The 20,939-nt window shown below is 37.9% G+C and overlaps 1 long non-coding RNA gene across 3 annotated transcripts; it reads left to right on the top strand.

The window, feature by feature from the left end:
- The first annotated feature begins 1,828 nt into the window (after positions 1-1,828).
- Positions 1,829-20,026, top strand: LOC121428478. 3 transcript variants are annotated; one of them, XR_005971801.1, is made up of 7 exons: positions 1,829-2,253; positions 10,978-11,074; positions 13,951-14,138; positions 15,736-15,849; positions 16,145-16,243; positions 17,082-17,174; positions 18,537-20,026. It is a non-coding gene; the product is annotated as an uncharacterized LOC121428478 (long non-coding RNA). The 3 variants fall into 3 exon arrangements; XR_005971800.1 differs by lacking the exon at positions 1,829-2,253 and having other exon boundaries at positions 9,371-11,074; XR_005971802.1 differs by lacking the exons at positions 1,829-2,253; positions 13,951-14,138 and having other exon boundaries at positions 9,371-11,074.
- The last annotated feature ends 913 nt before the right edge of the window (positions 20,027-20,939 follow it).

Below are 20,939 nucleotides of genomic sequence, written 5' to 3'. Positions count from 1 at the left end.
TAAAAATAATGATAATAACCATAAAATCAATAATGATAATGATTATTATCATCGTCATCATCATCATCATCACCATTCTCCTCCCACAACACCCACCATTGTCAAACAACAACAACAACAATGATAATAAGTTAGAAATAATTAATCATAGCGTTGATGTGAATTTCTCTTGCATCAATTTCAGATGCAAGGATCCATGGATCATAGTAATAAACGTATAATAATTTCTGAGCAAAATATGAAGACTTCTCTTAACTTCTTACAAAATACACATTCATAGCATTTTTCTAAGTAACTGAAAAGTTAAAGAAGGAAAAAAGAGAAGAAGACGCATGGATGAAGATTATTCCGCATCAATAAGAAATAGTAAAGACCGATATCCCTGACGATTATTGCTCCCGTCTCTCAATTAAGACAAAGTACATTTTCAATATATAGTTGACCTCAAATACTAAAAGCTTTTCATAAAAGATGCCGTGATTGGTAATACTAGCACGTTCTATTGACAATATTACGCTACACTTAACAAAAAAAAATCATGTACGTCATAAAATGAAATAATTACAAAATGACAACTATTTTGCACCATTAGAGCAACCTTCACAAAGAAAGATAACCATTATTGAAATACACGTTTATTTCTCAGAATTGGCAATATACTTGAAAGTTTATTCTAGGTATACTAATGGGAAATATACGGAGACAAGAACAGGGCGTCTCTCTCTCTCTATATATATATATATATATATATATATATATATATATATATATATATATATATATACAGATGACACACACATATATATATATATACAGTATATATAACAATATTACATTCTGCGTGTTGGACATAGATGATATTAATGAGGCAAAGTGGCAATGCATATTTAGTTCCAACAGTTTATTTTGTAATCCAAATTTTCGTCGTTAAACATACGTCTTCTTCAGGGATCCATACAAGAATGCTCACAATGACAAGAACTGAAATAGTAACATTCATGATTGTGGTAGTCATGGGACCGCGCACAAAACAGCATTACCATCATGTGAGCATTCTTGTATGGATCCCTCAAGAAGAGTATGTTTAACGTCGAAAATTTGGATTACAAAATAAACTGTTGGAACAAAATATGCATTACCACTTTGCCTCATTTATATATATATATATATATATATATATATATATATATATAGTAAAGAAATGGATGAAGAGAACAATGGTAGGCGTAGCTTAAATCAAGGTTCCCCAGAGCTATCTACCCATTGTTCTCTTCATCCATTTCTTTACAATATCTAAATAAAAAAGAGTTGCCAAAAGCTGTTGTACATGTATAACTTTACACATTTATATATATATATATATATATATATATATATATATGTATCTAAATCCTACTTAAGGAGAAGCTTTAGGGTTAATAATCAACGGAAGGGCGAACTCGACCCAAAGGGGAATATTTGGATTCGCCCTTACGTTTTAAAGCTAAAATTCTCAATGACGGGGGTTCAAAACAATGCTTAAAATCTATTCCAGCAGAGGGCAGTATTCCTTTTTACTTCCTACGAACTTTGGGCCAAATCTACCCAGCAGTACTCTGACATTACAATCATGCACAAAACTGTGTGTATATACCGTTTGGAGGAAAACTGGTTGCTAAGGCGAATTGATGTATATGCTGACAATCTTTGTAAAATGGGGTATATATCAACATTATCTGTCAATGAAAATGTAACTCAATCCACCACCTACGTTATCCCAAAACTACACCACAATATATAAACTGTACAAAACATGAATGCTTTTAATCCTAATAATGCCCCTCCTTTTTCGAAAATCTCTATATATTTTACTTTTATATCTTCTACGAAGATTTCGCTGTTACAATGATAAGCGTTTGCAACGTGAACATGTAGTGTGCACGAGAACAGCGAAAAGCACAAATTACCGAGCGCGCAGGCCTCGGCAGCGCCTAGCACGGCCTAGCATATGGGAGCTGCACTAGGCGGCCGGCCTGGCCCGGCTGCCCCGGCGCAGCGCGGCCGGTGCAGGTGATTAGGTCGAGGAGCTGCGTCGCGCCTAAAACCAGTGCAGCCGACCGAACACGACGCCTTCCGCCAGTGAGTGGAAAGTTTCTTGAAAGTTTCCTGAAAGTTTCCTGAAACTGTAAATACTACGACAGATGGTGGACTGTACTCACTAAGAAGAAGAACTTTAAGTTTTGGATATATTTCTAGCAACTTAACGCAATAACGGTAAGTCAGTGACCACTGACACTGTGCATAGCGGTAGGCCTAGGCTAACACAAAACTATGTTATCAGTCATGATTTCTAATATGAAGGGAGTGTCTTGAAAGGGGTAGAATACCTGAACAAGAACCAGACTTCAGACAGGATAGTTTTAGAGTCACACAATAACATTAAAAGGCTTTATTCTACAGATAACTCATAACCAAGACCATAGCTTTAGCAGCTTTCCCAAAAGTCGCACTCCCCTCCCTTACATGTATCAAGCAGTCCTCAGTAATATATATGAAAGCTTCTAGTGCAAACAATACTGTGTATGTCTGTAAACCCTTACACTCCCCCCACTAAAATAACCCTATGGGTTTTTATTAACCACAATGAATCAAATGTAATACATACAATATCATGTCTTGTCATTAGTACATGCAACGATACTCCACTTATAAGTTCAATAAAACATTCATATACGAACTTGACGCTAGCAATTTAACAGACATTTTTACCCTTTGTTTCATCAGCGTAAAATACTCATTTGACTGAATAAACAAAGGACTAAATGCGATACATTAACATTTCTTATCAATAATTCATGTGACAAGATTCCCCAATAAATCAGATATAACATGCATGTACATGTACAGTAAGAAACTGCAAATAGCAATTTAACAAGTCTGGAGGTGTCATATCCTTATCCTTTTCACCGTCCAAAAGCTAACAAACATTAAGAGGCAATAAAACACCTTAAAACATCCCAGCGCAGCTGAAGGATGAGAACAGCAAAAGCAAAAGAACCAATCAAAATTTATCCAAACTGGAAAATGTTGGCCGATAACAAAATATCAAGAACAAACAGTATCAATATAATTTTGTACATGGTAATATGTAGCTTCGCAGTGACACATTTGCATACTCAATTTTCAAAACTTTAGTATCTAAATTGTAATGAGGCATGCAGTTGGAAATATTTAAAGAGGTTTCAATGAAGTATTTTCGACTTAAAACAAATGATGTTCAGATGCTTACAATCACACTTTAGTTTCAACACATTTCTTTTGGTTGTTTGATGTTTTGATTTGTTGTATACATGTAACTGAGTATTCAAGAACGATATGGTTGGTACATGATGTAATCATACAGTTATATATGCATGCAAGTTTCATGTAGTAAATTAGATCTAGTTCACATCAGATTTTGTTGGTTTATATACTGCCTTTGTTACATAACTGAGTTCTCAGGAATTACTCGACCAATAGTTTTCACAATGTTCATAGTCCATTGCCGATGAAATCATGGGCAGAGTTTTAGCTGGTCGACATGGACAATGCGAATTTTGTTCTTATTCTTTTCATTCACAATCTCAAAGTTTACAGGAGTCAGTTGCTTGGTCACTACATACATTTCCGACCAACGGGGAGCAAGCTTTGCAGTGAAGCACTTCTTTGCATCGGATATCGGGTAGGTCTTGACCCGCACATGATCTCCCTCCTTAATATTGTTCTCTCTTCTCCGTTTGTCATAGTGTTGCTTGGCTTTACCCTTCGCTAGTCCACTACGCTGTACAATGTCCTCCACACTGGGTTGGCTAACACCATCAGAAGGGTTAGTTTCAAGTTTGTTGCTGAGGGGAGTGTTTAGCCTTCTCCCAAACATGAGGAGTGCTGGTTCTGTCCCAAGGGTATCATGAGTAGAAGTGTTCAAAGCGAAGCCAAATTCTGCTAGGTGTACATCCCATGAGCGATGATCCCCTGACACATAGGACTGAACCATGGCCTTCAGGTTTCTGTTGACTCTCTCCACCCAGTTAGTCTGTGGGTGGTAAGGGGTAATGAAGACCTGTTCCACTCCCCACTCCTTACACACTGCTGCTAATGCCCTTGCCCGAAACTGTGGACCATTGTCGGACAGTAGTTTCTTGGGGGGTCCATACCGACAGAACACTTGACGGACCAATGTGCACGATACCACCTGGCTGCTTGAAGACTTTAGGGGGATCACTTCCGTGTACTTGCTGTAGTGATCCACTACAACCAGTATATGTTCATGTCCACCATAGCTCTTGGGAAAGGGTCCCATCAAGTCTACTCCAACAATCTCCCAAGGCTTAGATGACGATGTGGAGAGCATCATACCTGCTTTCTTCTGGTAGACAGGTTTGGTCCGCTGACAAACTTTGCAAGCTCGGACGAAACTGCGGACTTTTTGAGACATTCCCCTCCAGCACAAGTTGTTACTTTTTAGTCGAGCGAGAGTTTTCCGCCGTCCCAAGTGCCCGGCGGCAGGTTTCCTGTGGCACTCATTCATCACAGCGCTTTGTAGTTCACTGGGAACTACTAAACGACCGTCCTTCTTCCACAGAAGCCCATTCTTCATTTCATATGAATGGGCAGGTTTGAAGTCAAGGTCACCCCTCTCCAAGTTCAAGATAAGGGGTAGGAGTTGAATGTCGCGCCTCTGGGCCTCGCGGCATAGTGTTGCATCGAGTTCTGGGATCAGAATCGGATTGTCCACATTCTCAGGTCCTGGAGCTTCATCTGGTAGGCACGAAGGGCAAATGTAGAGATCCATCATCTCTGCCTCCTCCCGAGTGATACCAACACAGCTTTGGTGGTACCAACGTCTACATTGATCGCAGAACACCCAGTCTAATACATCATCCTCTGGGTAAATGCAGTTAGGATCAGCACATTTCTCGTCATTATCACTTGGAGAGTTAGCATGGATTTCCTCGACTGCTCCAACTACTGCAGATTCTCCACCACATCTTGAAAGAGCATCTGGGACATGGTGTTGGGATCCCGGGCGATACACCACCTGGAAGTTGTAGTCCTGCAAGCGTAGTACCCATCGAGCAAGTCTACCCCCTTGCTTCCTTTTTCTGAAGAGCCAACACAGGGCTTGATGGTCTGTCACAACTTTACATGGTCTGCCTTCTAGGTAAGGCCTCCATTTTTCTAGGGCCCAGATTATTGCCAGACATTCCTTCTCGGTAGTACTGTAATTCCGTTCCGCACTTGACAAGGTCCGGCTTGCATAAGCTATGGTCTTGGTCAGGGAGTCTTGTTTCTGAATTAGAATAGCCCCTAGACCTACATTACTGGCATCCGTGTGAACAACAAACGGCAAAGACTTGTCGGGGTATCCTAACACTGGTTCCGACATGAGCGCCTCTTTCAACCTGTGAAACACTATGGTGCATTCGTCCGTCCACTCCCACATGGCATTCTTTTTCTTCAAGGCATATAGTGGGGCAGCCTTATCTGCAAACCCAGGGACAAATTTCTGATACCATCCAATCATGCCCAGGAATCTCTCTAGTTCCTTGACAGAGGTAGGCACCGGATAATCTCTGATAGCAGACACCTTATCTGGGTCAGGCTTTAGGCCATCAGCTCCAATGAAATGTCCAAGATACCTCATCTCCCTATGTAAGAACTGACATTTCTCAACATTAGCAGTAAGACCAGCAGCTCTTAATCTGGTCAATACCTCCCTCAGGTCTCTGTAATGTTCTTGTGGGCTACCAGAAAAACATACAATATCATCTAGGTAGACATAGCAACACCTCCCAATGAGATCCCCAAGGACCTTATACATCAATCTCTGAAAGCTAGCTGGCCCATTGACAACCCCAAAGGGCAGGACTTTAAACTGGAACAAACCATTTTCACAAATGAAGGCAGTCTTCTCCCGGTCTTCAGGAGCCATTCCCATTTGCCAATAACCACTTTTCAGGTCTAACGAAGAAAACACCTGAGCTCCATGCAAAGACTGGAGGATGTCATCGACTGACGGCATGGGATACGCATCAATCTTTGTAACAGAGTTCAACTTGCGGTAGTCTACACACATGCGATAAGTGCCTCCCTTCTTCGGCACCATGACAACAGGGGAAGCCCAGGGAGATGATGAGGGCTCTATCTTCCCACATTCCAAGAGTTTCGATATTTCTTCATCTAGGGCTCTTTTCCGCTCAGGACCAATCCGATAAGGATGTGAACGAGAAGGTGTAGCGTCACCCACATCAATGTGATGGCAATCAACATCTGTGAAACCTGGAATGTCACAAAGAACATCCTTGAAATCACCCAGGAGTGACTCAAGCTCTGCCTGCTCAGTAGCTGAAACATCTAACTTGGTTCCACAAGATACAGGGATAGTATCCCTGCCCTCGTCGAGTTCATAATCTGGGTACTCTGGCTCTCCAGACTGCATTCCTAGCATAGGAAACTTTACAGGTTTTTCAACCCCGAAACTGGTTCCAAAGCACCCTTCGCCAAAATCCAATACCAATTTTACTGCATGAGCAAAATCCACTCCCAAAAGAACTGGAGCTGGCAACGTCTTGACTACCTGAAATTTAACCTGCAAGGTACTAACTCCGAACTCTACTTCTGCACTTGTTACCCCATGTGGAGTCACGGTCATTTCTCCGAGAATTTTCAGAGTGGTACCCTCACTGCAAGGGGTCACAGGTAAAGACAACTTGTCACAGAGATCTGATGGCAGGAGCGAAACCGTAGACCCAGAGTCTACTAGCCCATATGTCTTAACATGTGCTTCTGTCTCTCCTCTCAGAACAAGTTCCATCATGGGTAGTCCTTTCTTTGGGACATCTGACAAGTTAGGAGTAATTAACTCTTCTGGAGCTACAAAGTTACAGTTGCCTGTTTCTGAACTATGTTGTATTGTGTTTGGTGCAGGTGTTTGTGTGTTGGGTGTGATGGTGTATTTGGCAGACCTTACTGGGGGTGGCATGGGGCAATCCACAATCCTATGCCCCAGCTGGCCACAGCGGTAACAATTCTGATTAAATGTCCCTCTGCGGTTAGGATTTGAGTTAGTATGACCTTGGGAATAACTAGCAGTGTTTGGACGACTATCAGTCGTACCACCATGCTTCTTCCTGAAATTTGCCTCATCTCTGCGAGCTACTGAATTAGCTCGCCTATGCAAGAGCAACTCATCTGCTGTGCGGGCTAAGGCAATGAGTGAGCATTCATTGCGCTCTCTAAGTTTCAGCCGTAATGTTTCATCAACCACAGTGCTCAAAAACTGATCAATCATGATCAGATCAAAGCACCGTCTGACTTCAGGGTTGTGAAACGTAGAAGGCGTTACTTCCAGCCACCTGCAGAAGTTGTCCTGGAGACGGTTTGCATATTCCTCAAAGGTTTCTTCACCTTGTTTACTATCGGTTTTGAATTTAACTCTATAGGCTTCCGGGGTTAGCTGATACCTCCGTAGGATAACCTGTACAGCAGCATCATAATTTTCCTTTTCTGAATAGCTCAAGGAGTGAAAAGCCTGTTGGGCCTTCCCTGTCAAGTACGGTTCCAGCAGTTTAGCCCATTCATGTCTAGGCCTCTCTTCCGCTGTTGCCATACGTTCAAAAGTGTTGAGATAACATGATATATCATCATCTCCTGTTAGTCTGTGGAGCCCTGGTAACCTATATTCTACCTTAGCCTGTGGACTTACAGTCATCTTCATCAGAGACTCGCATAGCTGCTTGGTCTCTTGGTAACGAGACATCTCCATCTCCTTCATCAAGCGAGCCAAATCTTCAGCACTCATACCTGTCTGACTGGGCTGAGCACTAGATGGAGTAGTCTCTTCAATCATCTGTGGTAACTGACTTAAGCAATTGATTCTTTCTTCTTTTGTTTTTACTTTAATCACATCAATATGATTCAACTCACACAACCTCCCAATGTATTCTGCAGTAAAGTGATTCAAATATGTACTTCGATCCATGGTAAGAATGTAGCAAAACCCAATATTCAATGTTAAATTGAATAATATTTTTATTTTTTTATTTATTTATTTTTGTTGTTGTTGTTGTTGGTTATGTCTCAAATAAATCTTTTACTGTTTATGCATTACTCCATGTGTTTATATTTAAGATTATCTATAAGATTCAGAGTGAAGAGTTTGTTGGTGTGTCTTTATTTACCTGTACATGTATTTATTTATTTATTTATTATTATTATTTTTTTTTTTATTTGTTTACTTAAATTCATGTGTTCGATTTGACTGATTAGTCTTATTTATTTAGTTTAATTTATGCGTAAGTCTCAAGTATTAGTAATAAATGTTTATATTTCAAAATCTTTTGTATTAAGAGTCTGTTTCTTTCCTTATTCAATTCTTTTAACCTGTTTATTTTCCCTATCCATTAATTGTGTAATAGATGTTAGATCTGTTACTAGGCCCTATAACCCAGGATTTGCTTGATTTGTATATCCAGAGCAAGTTACACTTGTTATTTACTTTCTTTACTCACTTCAGTTTTCACTCACTGAATTATATTCTAATTAACATAAAACATAACAAATTATTGACCGTCTAACAACAGACCTATCGTTCAGTCACCTAATTTGGCGGCGCAGAAAAACAAAGGGGAAAGAACAAAAGGGAAGAAAGAATAAGAAAAGGTCAAAGGTCTGGAGAACATTCAACAAGAAGAAGTGAGGAGCTAGAAAAATGAGAGTGAATGATTGAGATTATACTTTGCTAATTTATTTTACTTTATGTAACTAGGTTGGTTGACTTAACTTAAGATCTAGATTCAGATTCTAGAATGACTGGCACAATTTCAGACTTAATTTCACACTCATGAGTCAATTGGAAATAGCACAGCAAAGAGTAATGATATGATCATTCATAGACAACACTAACCTTGAGTGTGTATGGCTATACACACATGTATGTGCATGAATAGTAGTGATACAGTCACATATATCTGCACACACACTACTGTACTGTGTACTGTCAGTGCAGCACCAGGGACTACACAAATCACAATGCAATGAACCATCAAACAATCCAAAAACAATCCATAAAAATCTTCCTTGTCCAGTAACATCCAATCCTGCTGACAACGCCAAATGAAAGGGGTAGAATACCTGAACAAGAACCAGACTTCAGACAGGATAGTTTTAGAGTCACACAATAACATTAAAAGGCTTTATTCTACAGATAACTCATAACCAAGACCATAGCTTTAGCAGCTTTCCCAAAAGTCGCACTCCCCTCCCTTACATGTATCAAGCAGTCCTCAGTAATATATATGAAAGCTTCTAGTGCAAACAATACTGTGTATGTCTGTAAACCCTTACAGTCTAAGTCTGCGCACCTAAAATTTGATCTCGATTTTATTACAAAGTAAAATATTATTTTGAGAGTCATCAATGTCATTCCATTCTCTATATTCTAATGATCAAGGAAACAAAAAAAAATCAAGAAATTATTTACAAGAACAATGTTTTTCTACGATTTTCAGACGGGCTTGTCACTTTGTGTAGCAAAAATGATTGGTGCCCATGTCTGCGCACTAGCTCATTTTGCACGCAAATCAAATGCAGTGAAGTTTCGGACATTTCTTTTTTGACAATTATTGAAATTTTCAGGGTAGCAAATTGAAACTTGCTGATACTCATTTTTAATCAAATATTTTTGTAGTTTTTGGTATCAAAATGGATTGCTGCGGTCAAGATTGAAAATTGGTACTATCAGTTTGATGTTTTGTTCTATGAAAATTGCGCATTTACGTGAGTGCGCAGACATGGGCACTGCACAGACTTGGGCACTCTTACCATACGATTTGTATTTCTGATTTTGTCTGCCTTATTTTTCCTCTTTTCTTTTAAACGTTGAGCACACATTGAAATTTTCTTTGGCTAGCCTAAGCCTTCATTGCCGTGTTGAGTGCATGCTTTTCACAACTCCTCAGTCCTCTTTTCACAACTCCTCTCTCAGTTTTGTATTTGACTTAGATCTAGATCTACATGTTAAACGTACGAATGTCACTGTCTAAACGTAAACCCTGTTCTGTGTACTAGGCCTACCCCCATCTGATCCTGTCATCATGTAGAACAACTCCTCTGCACCATTTGCAGTTCTCCAGACTGGAGGAAACTAACCGAAGAAGAAGAAGAAGCTGCCGAGACTTCTCTTCATTAGATCTAGTCCTAACAGTTAGGACTAACTGTTAGATCTGAAAATGAAATGTAGCTCCGCGGCCGTTATTGGTGCAAAAAATTCCTCCAAGCGGCAGGCCCTCCAAGCTATAAACTAGTTAGTTTTATAATATAGATTCTAAGTCTAAGTTAGATAGGCTAACTATAGGCCTAGGTCTAGACTTTGTCTAGGGGCCTAGACTAGTCCTAGGATGGGGGGTTGGGTGTCCGGACACTTGTCTTAACAAAATTGAAGCCCTGTTTTTTGTCTTTGGATTAAGCCAAAATATATAGATCTAGGCCTACGTTGAATTGTGCTTTTCATCATCAATATTTGATCTCCACAATATTGTTTCCCATTTTGTGCTAAAAAACAACGAAGAATTTGATTGTAAACCTTTTCAAATGGCTGTTAAAATGGAGTGTCCGGACACCCAACCCGTCCGGACACCCAATAACTGGACAAAAAGTTACTAGAGTCTAGATTTACTAGTATTAATCCGAGTGAATTACAATAGACCACACTGATAAACCTAAACTAAATAGTAAATTTTCTAAACAACAATTTTTAGAATAATAGAAGTCTAACGTAATAGGACAAAGAGGAATAAAAGATCTAACCAGTTGTTTATCAGTGTGATCTACTTTTAAACTGTTAGGCCCCTAGATCTAGTCTAGATGTTAGATCTATACCGGTAGTCAAATAACTTAATGTAGATCAATAATCTTAATGCTATTAAGTAATATCAATAGATTTACTTCTCATTTTTGCAGATGAAAAGAAGAAAGCCAGAGGAGGTAGCGAAGCACTACATTAGTTGTGGCCAGGACCCAGACTGGATCCAACAAAAATGGGTGAACAAGGAAAAAGGTTAGATTTTCTTTAGCTCTGTCATCAGCATTTTCCACAATTTGTATGTTCCTTGCAGAGAAAAGTGCAAGAGCAATAATCTTCAGGGGGCTTAAGTTAGGAAATTGTATGCCTTGGGTGCTACGTAACATAGATCTAGTCTAGCTACGGACAGCTCAATGTGTGATGGGGTCACAATAATTTGTGCAGTTTTCACAATTGTGTTTAGAATCTGATGTTTGGAGCAATAAATCTCTTGAAATACACAATTATTTGTTGAATCTATTTATATAAAACAAATAAATAGATTGTTGACTTCAAATCATCGAAAACAGAGCATTGATTTACGAATGGATTGCGGTACAGAGATCGCTATATCAAAATTTGAATGACGAAATGATCGCATCACTCCACAGAGCAAAATTGCAACAATTGTCAACAACGAGGGTCATATATTGTATGGCATAAGAAGATGGATGGTTTTCAATATTCATATTTGTAAATCAATACAACCCTGGAAAAGATTATTAGACAAGTAAGTGTTGAGTTCATTGATAGAACTTTCAGACGATTTCTAATAGCTAACTCATGGTTAGAGGATGACTACTCTAAGGGAACAATTACCGTCTGCATTGCTCAGACAATTACACCAAGGGTAATTACCCCTAGGACAAATATCCCCAGGAAACCCCCCCCCCCCCGAACGACAATTACACCCCAGAAGATAGATAATTTAGAATAAGTGACAAAACATAAATGTTCTAAAGGGTAATTGACCCAGGGATATTTTCACATTAAATTTGCATAGTTATCCAATTGAAACAAATCAAGTTACTTTTAAGCATAAAAGTAAAACTTTAAAATGCCAAGACCTACGCTTGAGTAGACCTTGGACTTGGTCCTTGCTCATTTCTACAGAGTGAGCCATTCTCAGCCTCAAGCTAAACAATAACTGGAATACTGGAATTGGAAAAAAAAGCAGAAGTAAAGTAAAATCAAAACCTTTTTGAATTGTGGTTGTTTATGTAAATTAGATCTAAGTCTATGCAATACACTTGAGGGATTCCAATTTCCAGCAAAAATGTTTTGATAAATTTTCTGGAGCAATCTACATTGAAATTGGAAAAGCAATGAGTGGTAGGTAACTTCATATCTACTCAAGATACATTTGGGTCATTCCATCTGGATTCACCCAATGGGTTTCCTTACCGTCTCAGAATTTGCTCAAATTTGGCATACATAAAATTGACATTTACTTAATCCCAAGAACCCCCCCCCCCAAAAAAAAATAATGTAAATGGTCCATTGGTTTTTGCACTATGGCCTGCCCTTTTTGTTTTGTTTTGGTAAAAATGGGTGTGACCTTCAACATTCAACGGCACATTGCGCCTGAACCGGTCGACCAATTTTTATGAAACTAGTACCATTCAATAGGAAATTCAAATTTCAAAGAGGAATTCAAAAATGGTATCAAAACTATTATTTGAGTAATTTAACGTGGTATGGCCTGAATCTGTGAAGTTCCTGGTCCTGATCCTCAAGTGGATATTGATGACTAATAAGAACGTTAGCGATCGAGAGAGCTCAATATTTTCAGTACATTTTGGAGTTGAGTTCCACCACTTTACAATTGGCTGGAGGGACTATAGTAATTATTCCTTTCATGACAGTATTCTACAGTTTATTTGGGATACTGTCATGAAAGGAATAATTACTATAGTCCCTCCAGCCAATTGTAAAGTGGTGGGACTCAACTCCAAAATGTACTAAAAATATTGAGCTCTCTCGATCGCTAACGTTCTTATTGGTCATCAATATCCACTTGAGGATCAGGAACTTCACAGATTCAGATTCAGGTCATAGCACTTTAAATTACCCCTTGACCTTTGCTTTGACCTTGATTTTGACCCCCGGCCGAATAATTTTTTAACTTGATTTTTATGTAACTTAATCGTCAATATAATATCAACATAATATGTAAAGATCTAGGATGATATTTTATTTCTTCATCTAGAAAGCTCTTTTAAATTATATTTACAAATATACTGTTGGCCCCACATATTGATATTGGTGTTAATGTGTGTACAAGTCTCCATTATACATGAATACTCCCAAACTAAAATTACATTGAAATCAAATAAAAAAGGGAAACTCAACTTATCAGGTATTACAGGAAACATTAAACAAAATGAATAATATATGTAGACTACATGTATATTTGCTTATGAAAAGAGACATTTGTTTAGCCCTTTTGATTGGGGTGCAATTTGCCTACATACAACTCACAAGAAAGCTGTATTTTTGACGGAAACAACAATGAGTGTGCTTCCTAGTCAGCTCTACTGTCCCATACTAGATATACCCTGCAGATCTTTGAAGTATCAACATGAGATATGTAGTATTTTAATTGATTGTAATGTAACTTTAGTTTGAAAGTATTCATGTATCATTGAGACTTGTACATACATTACCAACACCAATATCAATATGTAGGGCCAACAGTAAATTTGTAAATATCATTTAAAATAAAAATTGGTCAACCGGTTCAGGCGCAATGTGCCGTTGAAAGTTGAAGGTCACTCCCCTTTTTGCCAAAACAAAACAAAAAGGGCGTGCCAGGGCTCAAAAACCGATGGGCCGTTTACACTAATTTTTTTTCGTTTCATGGAAAGCAAATGTTAAATTTTATGTGTGTCGAATTTGAACAAATTCTGAGAGGGTAAGGTCCAAAATGGCACTTTTATTGGATGAATTGGCATGGAATGACCCATTTCAGGAACCTTACCCGCGCCCATCCCCATTATCTTAATGCTTGCCTATAAATCGATCAAAAGGCATCAAACTCTTATTAATAAAGTCATATTTAATCTTTTGGAATTAACATTTCTCATCATCAGGTCGTGGTGTAGTTGCTACAAGGGATATTACAAGAAGTGAATTTATAGCTGAATATGAAGGGCATCTGGTTACAGAAGAACTTGAAAGAAGGGAAGAACAAATGTCTTCAGATGTGAATTCACCTGGAAATTCACCTGTGAACAAGTGTCTTCAGATATGAATTCACCTGGAAAGGAAAGAAACTATGGTAGGTTTCATAGCAGACCCAATCTTACATATCCGGAAGTAATATATTATCCCACATGTTTTGCTCAGTTCTCACTATCACATTGTAGCTCACATGAGTTAAAAGCTTAAGGTACCAAGTATGGTATTAATTGCCAAAATGGAGGGGGTGGAAGCATGGCCCAAAACAATCACTTATGATGTTCAAAACCCTAATAAACCATATATTTGTGGAATGCCGAGTTAATAAGCTATCCAAAAATTTGACGTTTTACAATCTTGGACCTTTTATATGCTAATTAGCTAATTTTTCCCCCAAAATTGTAAAAAATAAGGTTTTCAAAATGTGAATTATAAATTGTAACCTCCTACATCATTTATGCTATGTGAATTTTATCTTTTTTTTTGGGTTATGGGCTGTGAAATCTTCGATTTTACGCGGAATTCCAATTTTTTCCCTCAAACACCAATCTACATTTTCCACATTTTTTTTCCTTCCCGGATCGAGATCCGAAAGTCGGAAATGCGCGCTTCAGAAAAGCGGTAAACTTCAGTTCTCAGCTCAGGCATAATTGTCCATAGCTAGAAAAGCATATATACTTCGCACTGAAGTTAGCTAGTATTCTTGCGTCGGAAAAACCACCAAAATTTACCCTTGCAAGCTACACGAAAACAGCGCATTCGTAGGGAAGGCGGAAGGCCATCAATAGTACATGCACGTTGATGTTAGTGCATACACAGCGAAAGACGAAAACAGCGCATTCGCGTATAGGTGGGAGGCCATTCATAGTACACGCATGTTGATGTTAGTGCATACACAGCGCTATGGTGCAAGTGCACTTTTTTTTGTCGCTAGCGAAATATGCAAATATACATTTTTGTTCAATAACGCTTATATATTTTTGTAATACAAGGGGACATCAAAATGAAAAGAAATGTAAACAAAAATAAAACAGCATCTCATCCGAAATCAATATTAGGAATACTTTGAAGGGTTGCTTGTGCTTCCATCTGCACTCCATTTAATTTATATCCTGACTATAATCACATACAGTCACATAAACACCAAGGTATTTTGCTACATATAAAATAGATCTGTATATTGTCTCGCCTGCATAGCAGAGCGAGACTATAGGCGCCGCTTTTCCGACGGCGGCGACGGCGTCAACAATGAAATCTTAACCAAGGTTTAGGTTTTGAAATGTCATTATAACTTAGGAAGTATATGGACCAAGTTCATGAAACTTGGACATAAGGGTAACCAAGTATCACTGATCATCCTGCGTGAGTTTCCAGGTCACGTGATCAAGGTCATAGGTCATTTAGGGTCAACAAACTTAGAATATGCACAAATTTTTTTGAAATTTCATCATAACTTGGAAGTATATGGACCTAGTTCATAAAACTTGGACATAAGGGTAACCAAGTATCACTGATCATGCCAAATTTCGGCGCACTTGCGCGATCAACGATGGACTGAAGTGATTGAAATATCCCAATAGGATTAGGGTTAATATTCTGCCATCCTCATCCTATTACTAGAAAAATGCTAGAAAAATCTGTCTATATGATTGTCATGTCTCATTTGTAGCTCTGTGTTTCTGTATTGGTCATTTCAGCCGGATCATCTGTTGGTGTACCAACCCTTGGACCTCTTTCTCCTCCTAGAGTCCCGCAGAGTCCCACTAAGGAACGCCTTGATCCTCAAAATTCATCATGATGTAATGATGGAGGTACTATATGTTTTTTTTTTCACTTCAATTAAACATAATCATCTTAAAATATTCACTTTTTAGAACCTCCTGCACATTCAGTAAATTTCATTTTGGTATGAGAAGTATCAAGGTACTAGCAATTGATATTCTAACATCGTCATCATAATATACCTAAGTTTGTTTTTTACATTTTTTTGGAATAAATATGTTTTTATGATTTATAAGTCTCAGTCAGAATCTGTTATAAATGGCATTAAGTGAATTACCTGCAATGTGAAAATATAACTTTCTGTTTCTGTATTGTTTATTTCAGCTGGATCATCTGGTGGTGTATCAGCCCCTGGACCTCTTTGTCCTCCTAGGAAAAATCCTACCCTGGTACCCCTCAATCGTCAGGAAGATTCATCAAGAGGTACTGCATATTAAAACAATCCCTGTATATCAATAGTGTAACTAATTGTTTACTAGTTTATTCCTCCTTGTGCTAAAGAAAAAATATGTTTTAGAGACATTGATCTTTAATACAGTTTAATTTGCAATGAATAAACATGGATGTATGAATTTCTGTATGTCTTGTTTATTACAGGTCTCCCTGCAGTGTCCAGTCCTAATCAGGATTCTCTCTGTCCTTTTATGAAATTGTTGATTATATATTTATTTGGTACAACTTGCTGTAACAGTTTTCTTTGTCCCTGCTAGACTGACATCAAAGAAATGTCAGGGAAATTTATAATTGGCCCAAAATATCAAAAATATCAAAATAACATTTATAGGATAAAATGCTATGACCCTTTGATAGTGTAATCTCTTTGACTGCAGTACAAGTCTTTTGTACTGCAAATAGTTAACTTCAACATATAGAAAACATTTATAGCTGGAAATGAGGTTGAAATAACTATTATTGAATTTTTAAGACTTCATCACAGATCGTCTTTTTGAAATGCTGGGAGCCCTAACTGGCAATTATTCACATGCAGATTTTATTTCTTGTCATTGAATTGATGTAATGGGAATTAACTTACCAGGAATGTAGCACCTTAAACACACCAATTCTTGAGGTAATCGAGCCTCTGATTGTGTGAAAGACCATTAATAATTCCCCATTCGCCAAAATAGAGTTCGTGATACACATTCTCCTGAAACATGACTTCTAATCCCATGCTTTCTATTTTGAAGTTATCTTGATATTCCAAAAAACAATAGTCTATGAATATTCTTCATTGTCTATAATTATTCTCTCAACATTTTAGAACGGAGGTACACGAGATGGGAGTCTGGGGAAACGGCTCAACTAAAAGAGTTCTTCAAAGAATACTTCACATCAACTCAAACAAAACTTCCATGTAAGTTTGACTATCTGCTATATTTTAAATATGTGACCCTGCATCTCAAAACAACCATCATACCCCTCAAAATAATGAAAAGAAAGTACCCATTCTAAAAAAATATTTACTTAGAAAAGGGGCTTTGAAGTTTGGGGTCTATTCAAATGCAGAATCTCAACCAGGGGCGCTCCGTGCGGTGCATGGGACAAAAAGCAGAATACAAATCTCCACAGCAATCACTGTGAAGGTATTATTAAATTAAGCTGAAATTTGACACACTCATTACAAACAGTCTAGTTATGCTTATTCTCAACTTTCGATGCAATAGCATCATCCTTTTAAAAGTTATCTAGAGTTTGAAAGTGAAGAGGGTATAAAAGAATTTCAAGAATGAAAAGGGAACTCTACCCCCTAAAGACAAAGTGTGCTAGAAAAACTGCAGTAAAGACATATTTCCTGTTTGTTTTATGATCCAAGAAGAATTGCTCTTTCAGAAAATATGTAGAAAAATAAATTGACACATTTTGGTCCTATATTTTTGGTCCTTGTGTAAAATCGGTTTGTAAAACTTTTTGTTGGTTTTGAGATACGCGGTCACATATGATCTACACAAACATTGACAAACTACTAGGTGTTTGAAAACACTGATCATGTAATTTTCAGGTTTGAAATATAATTACTAGACAAATGCAGTTTGAATGTGACCCTTGTCTTTTTTTTTGCCTCTGCCACACTGTTATGTTTTTGGGCCATCTGTCATACTGACCATTCAGGATAATAATACATTAAAAATATTGAGTTTCCCCTGACCTTGTCTGTTTTGGCTTTTTTTTCTGTTCTCATTACAACTTATAGGTCATTTTGTAGTCTGAAGCGGTATTTGTTTTTTCACCGAGTACTCCGGTATTTAAAAAGGGGAATACCAGATACATAAGACTGGTTAAGGATAAATGAGACTGAATTATGAATGCCTCATAGAGTACAGATGCTTCCTTTTGTTATGTGACTTTTTACACATAGAAAGGATCAGCAAAAGTGGAAAAGCGGAAAAAGGGGCAAAAAGTATTCCCTGAGGATTTGTCATACTGCTAGTAGTCTATTTTGCTAAGTCGTATGCATCATTCAGAGAAGAGGTTTCCACGGTTGTTCGTATCATTCTTTTTCTCATGTAAATACCATGCATACTTTTATAACGTGTTGGTGCATCTAACAACTTGAGAGAATCGAGTTAGACCTCACTGAATCTCCCTGATATCGGGGAGTTTTTTAGATCAGGTGCTTCTCACCTGTTAACTTATTTTAAATTTATGGCAATCTGTGCTATATCTATCTTTATTGATAGTAATTGCAATAACTTCAATGTCACTTTGATTTCAACAGCAAGAGCAGAAATTAGAAAATTCAAAATGAGATTTCCAGCCTTCAGACATGATGTAAGGACCATAGCAACCAAGGTCATGAACGAGGTGCGGAAGACCGAACGACTGACAGAGGAAAGAGTCAAACGAATTGGGATAAGATAATGAGGTGATGGGCTAACAGGTTAATCGGGACATTTATGGTAACAGTAACACGCATCTTTTAGGATAGATTCCGGATTGTGCTTAGAATAAAATAAACTTACAGTCTTCATAAATCCCTTTTGAGTGTTTTCAACAATCCAATTAGTGAAGTCTTTCTATATGAGCTCACCTGAGCCGAAGGCTTATAACTGCACAGATGCTCGTCCCTGCAAAAACTGTCGCCTCATGGGCAACAGAGCATGCGGATAGTGATTAATCACCTAAATATTAGCTGTGGGGTCATGCTTGTTATCAATTATTTTATGGTACTTTGATGAATTGTGTTAGGGTCCCTTACAATCAAGTGGGTGGAGCATTGGAGGAGTACCCTCTCATGATCGAGGATTTTAAATAAAATAATGCATGCAAACATATTTTTAAAATGTGATTCAGGCAATTGCAGGGGCAGAGGTAGTTGATGTCAGATTTGCTGGCAGGATTAAGAGTACATAGGGCCCACAGGGCAACAGTTTGTTCAGGGGTGACCATTTGGTAGGCAAGTCAGAGGATCTCTCAATCAAATTTATTGATAAAATACTACTAGAGGCATAGGATTGAAAGTTGCTCAATTGAAGCATGTGGTAATTACTAATTTGCAATTACATATGACAATTGCATGACATCAGGTGAGCACCAGGCCCCCTGGGGCTTTTATCATTTATCCCTAACTGCCCTCCTCCATAGTTTTGGCGATTGCATCGCGACCGCTACCAATTTCAGATTCTCGCTTTATGACTTTTTCCCTTGCAGTCTTGTCTTGCACACATTTTGCAGGGACTGATTTTTAAAATTTACAGGGGAGCTATAAATAGCTCTCCTAGAGGCTCTCAAGGAGAATTTTTAGGGGAGCTAAATTTGTTCTTCACGTAGAAAGATTGGGGTTAAAAGGGGCTCTGTAAATCACTCCCCAAAAAGCATTTAAGGGGAGCTTGGGAGAGCAATCGCTCTCACTCCCCTTAAATCTTACTCCCTGATTTTGATACCACATTTGTCCTTATCAGACCTACCTAAGGGGTATTATGGGCCAATTAGCAGACATGCCAACAAAAAAACGTATTCCGTACTTTTCTATCCTCTTTCGCTTCTTTAGGGGGTACTAAGATCTATAGATGTCTATGAATGCATAGCACCATCATGCCATACTGCATTGCACCTGTCTTCATAGAAAACATTTAATTGTCCAATGAATTGTCTATGTCCCTCATTTACCAGAACGAATGCTTTTGGTGCAGGAATGAAACACTTGTGAAAATGTATGTATGTTTTCTATTGAAAATAATTGAATAATAAAAGGTTTCAGGTCGACAGGTGGAATGAAATTGATATTTTTATGATCTGAATAATTATTGACATCTAATGAGTTTGGGACCCTTTATCCAAATGTAAAAGACAAGAATGCGCTTTTAGGTTGGCAGTACTGAATTGGTATGCGCATGTCATTAAAAAGGCTATAGCTGCATATATTTGTGTACATTTACATACATTAATACTTTATGCAAATCTGCTGTACTCATAAAAATAGATAAGAATTGATTTATTTCACATTTGGGAAACATTAATCTTCATTATTACACAGTTTTCATGTAATTTTGTACTTGTTTAGGCTGAAGTTATGAAAATATCCCCCAAATGCATAAAATACGCATTATGAATAATTCATTTCCTAATTATGCACAAAAAAATGCACAATTGATTTTAAAAAAATTACACCACCAGATTCAGCATCCAGCATTCAGATAAAATTTAGCTTCTCAGCCTCACTCTAACTAGAGCATTTTACCCACTGTACAATATATAAATACAAATATATGTTGTGCTAGTAATGTCATGCCTAGCTGATTCTAGTTCAAACTCGGAGATGTAATCATTAGTCTAGTAAGATAGATGATTTTTTGTTTGTGAAGGCAGCTTTAATTGCAAATAATTGGAATTAAGTATTTCATTGTTGATTCACCTAACTCTCAGCAGCCTTATTAAAAAGGCTGTATAAAATTAAATCTGACTTATTGCCTACCTGAGCAAATGCCTTCTAAAGCCTCCCCTAATGTTTTGGGGGTTTACTTCTTTTTTTAATGATGTTGGTGCTGGGGACAAAGCAGGTATACTTGGCAGACAATCAGTGTATATATGCATAAAAATATACATGATAGCACAGGTACGTCATTTTTGTAAGTGTAAGCATGGCTGGAGTATGTTTTTTTTTTATTCAATTCAGTTGACT

This window comes from Lytechinus variegatus, chromosome 15 (genome assembly GCF_018143015.1).
Source record: "Lytechinus variegatus isolate NC3 chromosome 15, Lvar_3.0, whole genome shotgun sequence".
Lineage (NCBI taxonomy): Eukaryota > Metazoa > Echinodermata > Echinoidea > Temnopleuroida > Toxopneustidae > Lytechinus > Lytechinus variegatus.
The sequence above is the reverse complement of the archived record's forward strand: the minus strand, read 5'-3'. Positions and strand labels throughout refer to the sequence as shown.